This window comes from Cynoglossus semilaevis, chromosome 19 (assembly GCF_000523025.1).
Source record: "Cynoglossus semilaevis isolate Cse_v1.0 chromosome 19, Cse_v1.0, whole genome shotgun sequence".
Taxonomy (NCBI): Eukaryota; Metazoa; Chordata; class Actinopteri; order Pleuronectiformes; family Cynoglossidae; genus Cynoglossus; species Cynoglossus semilaevis.
Window position 1 is genome coordinate 14,543,014 of NC_024325.1, and position 4,984 is coordinate 14,547,997.

At 40.0% G+C, this 4,984-nt stretch overlaps 1 long non-coding RNA gene across 1 annotated transcript; it reads left to right on the plus strand.

Moving 5' to 3' along the window:
* Positions 1–3,553: 3,553 nt before the first annotated feature.
* On the plus strand, positions 3,554–4,416 carry LOC112488632 (uncharacterized). Its single transcript, XR_003052934.1, has 2 exons — positions 3,554–3,890; positions 3,988–4,416. It is a non-coding gene; the product is annotated as an uncharacterized LOC112488632 (long non-coding RNA).
* Positions 4,417–4,984: the final 568 nt, after the last annotated feature.

The window sequence follows — 4,984 nt, forward strand, 5'->3', positions numbered from 1 at the left end:
TTCTTCTCCCCCCCTGGGTTCCCCCAAAAAACCCCCCCGCCGACACTGACACCATGACAGGGGGGAATCGGCGGAATCCCTGCGCCCCGACAGCCGACGCCTGGCTCCAGCCCCAGAGCGCATCCTTAAGTTTTTATTCCAAACGCGACTCCTCTCCGCGCTGCATCACTCCAGTGATTCACAGCGTGTGAACGGGCAGGGAAATTAAATCAGATGTGAGTCAAAATACCCTGGAACAGGACAGTTAGTGTCACATAATTGGGGGAAATGTTGGATCAAAAAGAAAAAAAATTAAGTCAACAGGTGAGATTCATTAGTTGATGCGCGTCCAGAGCTGCAGGAGCCACAGAGTGAGGAGAGGAGACAGTGGTGCTTCACAGGGGCGAGAGTGAATTTGACGGAAGTGAAGACCACTTCCGGTAAAATCCTACAAAATAAAACCAATCTTAATCACGCCACTTGGAACCAAGTGTTTTGTTTTTGTTTTACTGCCGTAACGACGAAAAAAAAGGGACGTTCGAGCAAGAACGTTGGGCTGCGGGACAAACCTAAACTTTTACTACTATACGAATAATAATAATAATAATAATAATAATAATCGTTATAATTATTGTTATTATTCATTCATTCATTAAATATAATAACTTACATTTAAATAATTATAGACAAAACGACAGGTTGAGAAATACGGGTTCGAAGAAAGAAAATCAGTCATCAAAAATATCAAAAAACCAATACTTTTTTGTATGTTTTTCTCTAAGAACTCACTGCTCTCGTCCAACTCTAAGGTCTGGGTTCTGTTGTGCGCTACAGGCACGATTTCAAAGTTGAGGCTTCACCGTTGCTGACACACAGATTCACAGATTCACACCGTGCTGCTGTCTGAGCAGATGCTGCAAAAAATATGATGTTCAAAACCTCACAGTCCAGCATTTTGTTCCCTGGCTGCAGAGAGGATGGTAGTCTTTGTTTGGAAATCTGGAGGTCTGCATCTGCGTCTTTGACATGTTCTCTTTATTATGACTATAGACGTAGTTACTGAGACTATGAAAAGTTGTTCGAAATGTTACAAATTCAGTGAAAATATTCTTTTTTTCCCCAAACAGAGCTCTGATGATGAACAAATTCAGTGAAAATATTCTTTTTTTTTCCCAAACAGAGCTCTGATGATGACACCAAATTCAGTGAAAATATTCTTTTTTTCTGATGATGATCAGGTGCATCCAAGGCTGATGCTGTAGCTCCATCCGTTTGTTATGTTCAGTCTGCGGTGCACATTGACTCTGCATTAACATTATTCTCGTGCCATGGGAGGAATTCAATCCAACTTGCTCTGATTACATATATTGCAGATAATCCTGTTTTTCATTTCCACTGCCAAAAAAAGTAAGTACCTGAAATATCTCCATTTTTTTAAATGTACCCCCTAAGAGCCGTCTGCCTGCAGCTGGAGCAGACATTAAACATGTACAGCAGTTAACAAAGGCTCTGCTCAGTATTCGTGTCAGCCTGCTGCAGTGCTAGGACCGATGCCCAGCTGCCCTGCAGCCCTGGACAAGCTGGACGGTCAATGTCTGACTTAATGAAGTTTGTCTATAGGCTGTTTGTCAGAGATCCAGGTTTTTTTTAGGTTTTTTTTTTACTACAGATCACTGCATTTGGCTCCCCGCCTGTAGACTGTGACCTCACAGACAGTGCGAGATACAAATGTCAACTGTGATGCGAAGCAGATTTGGCTCAAGGAGAGATAAGACTATATTAAGGCGGCTGTAAGGAATAATCTCTCCCAGCAGAGGAGGGAGAGATGACAGCGAGTATCACAGTTCACACAGAGTTGTGAATGGACGCCACGTTTGTGGCATAAATTTAAAAAAATGAAATGTCAGTTCAGGCCACAGAGAAAAGGTCAAATGTATTTTTGATGATCGTTTTTGCCGATCGTTTTTAACCCATTCGTACAGCTGATGTCCGAGCCACAGTTCCAAGACTGGGTCGAAATACAATAATAAAAGGAATAAACCAGTGATGGAATAAACTCCTTGTTTGTCTGTAATCTGAAATAATCCGTCATCTGCAACCTGAAGATTATATATTCTCTCATCAGGACTGACGGGGAGGACACAGAGGCCAAGTCCATCTGTTTCATAATCTCCACAATCAAGTGTGACATTAAATGCAATCAAAATGCACATATTTTCAGCACAGAGACATTTATGTCTAACACAGGTTATATTTGGTAAAACTGTAGAAAAAAAAATCAATTTTTAATCAAAAGTTTTAATCCAGTCTGCAGCAGTTTGACCAGTTTTGTCAAATATTTTCCCTGCCACACATTTTCACTCCTCTGCCAGTCACAGGCATCACTTCACTTCCAGGAGCATTACATCAGGGCAGGTAAAGCAGACAACAGCCTGGGGCCACGAGCTGGGAGTCAGAGCCGAAGGCTTCCTCGCAGGTAACGATGGGAGTCAACGTGCAGTTTGGGAGTTTGGGAGAAAATCCTCCACAGTCATCTGTGTTGAACGGTTCCTGAGCAGCGACATGAGAAACATGAGAAAAGTTTCCAAAGTTCATATCTTAGTTCCACAGAGAGAGAGAGAGAGAGTGGACAGGAAGTGAAGACTGACGGAGGTGAAGAGAGAAAACAGACCTTGACAACACAACCTGCAATGATTGTCTCACTGTTTATCTAACCAGTTTGCTGCACAGATCTGGACTCAATTGGACTCAAATGGACTGAAAGAAGAAGAGGAAGATGAGGGGGCAGAAGAAGAAAAAGATTGAAAACAAAGAAGAAAGAAGAGAAGTTAGCATCGCAGCTAACACACAGACCTCTTCCTTATTTATGGTCCTACTGTATAATTTACAGTTATTTCAATATATCTTTTTAAAGTTGTAGTTATATTTCGATGTAAACAAGCCCTCTGGACACAAATGTAAAAACTGAGGGACTTCACTGTGAACTGAAGTTGATGTAAATCAGACGAGATATGCACAGTATGTGTGGAGACAGTAGCCCGAGGTCAGAGAAAACTCTAGAAAGAAAAGAGCTCTGTAACAGACTCTAAATTCAGAAAATTTATTTTGACTTAAAAATGGTACTCTACTGTTTTTATTTCCAAAACACGTACAAACACAGCATCAGTACAAAGGGAGAAGTAGTCAAAGGGGTTCCCACGAGTGATTGTACCTCACAGTCAGAACATCGGAAGCTAAAAGCATTTGAAAAACAAACAAAAAAACAAACAAACAAACTCACACTTATATAAAGATATTACTGAGTATTTCATTACGCTTTACGCTCCTCAACAGGTGGTTACTAAGTGCATGTTCGTCCAATAAGGTGCAACAACTGTGTCGATGTCATGGAAATGTAGTGAAACAGCACAGTGTGGTGGACAGACGAGGAAATGCAGGATTGGTGAAGCGGCAACTACTAGAACGTTCTCAGCCAGTGTTGGTGCAGCAATGAAGACGGCGGTGTCTTTTTTTTTTTTCCCTATTTTCCTCTAAGCTGCAGTTGTGTTTGATACTGGTTTAAAATGTAAATAAATAAAATTCAAGTTGAACAGGACGTTGGTTCCACGCACAGCAAAACTGGTCCGGACATTGACATTTAAATTCAAGCCTGTAGTGACTGGTGTCGAGAACGTGGGACTCGAACTTTAGCCAACAGTGATAATGCTCTAGAACATATTAAAATATGACGGGACATGGACTTGAAGACTCGGAAATAATGTGGAAATTCTGCAACAGGAAGTGAAGTGGACTCGAACTCTAGTCCCATTCGTCCCATCTGTGAGTATTGACTTAGAACCTAATGGACAAAAATGTGACGTCATTAGCTCGTTGTAGATACCAAATATTGGCCTATGAATACATGATATGAGGTGCGCCTCCGCTAGAGGGCACCAGAGCAGATTAGGAAAGACACGAAATTGAAAAACAAAAAAACAACATGTAACTTTAGAAATTGTATGATATGAGGTGCGCCTCCGCTAGAGGGCACTAGAGCAGATTAGGAAAGACGAAATTGAAAAACAAAAACAACATGTAAATTGTTAATTAATTTTGTAATCGAGTATTTATTTATTTATTATTTTTTTAAATAAATACAAATAATAGAAGTTTGCACCACGGAGAGAGCCACAATGTTGACTGCTGTATGAGTCACATGACCAGTTTTGCTATGTGGGAAGATGAGACATGAACATGAGAAGTCAGTATGGCCTGTGGAGGTTAGTAACCATGAAGTACATTGTTTAAAAAAATACACAGTACAGTTTTATTTATAAAAAGGCAGGACAATATTGTAAAATATTTTTTTTGGCTTTTTTAGAAGCCAAACGCACAAGAGGTGACGTAACACTGGCTGTGTGAGTGTGGTGTAAACATGTAAAAGTTACAACAAAAAAACCTGCTATCATTAAATTTAAAAAATATATATAAAAATTGCTCTACGCTACTACATTGTGTCCAAACTATCTTTTTAAAAAGGGGAACATTTCATAAGAGTTATAATGACGCTCTACTCCAGGCTACACACATACTTACACTGTTGTGCAGCAGATATTTAAGTTACAACAATTATTTTTAAAAAAGTTCCATAAAGCTAAGTCAGAACGCACCGTTGTATCGTTTTTTTTTTTGTTTTGTTTTTTTCCGTTTCTTTGTTTTTAACACAGCAGTAATTTTGCCAAAGCCCCTGAAGTTCAGTAACACACAGCCCTTGAGTGTTAACATACAAAGCGATTTAGGAAAAATATAACACCCACAATCCTGTGTTCAAAATAAACATTTGTTTGTTGTTGTTTTTGTTTGTTGTTTTTTTGTTTTTTTTTGGCCAGAAGACGGACGTCTTTTCAGTACATTTCATGCACGGTGCAGTAGCTGCCTAGAGTTTGTGTGTCTGTGCGTTCTGTGAGTTTTAAATACACAACCACACGTGTGCGTTAACGCCGGGTGTCCGCTGCATGCCTGAGAA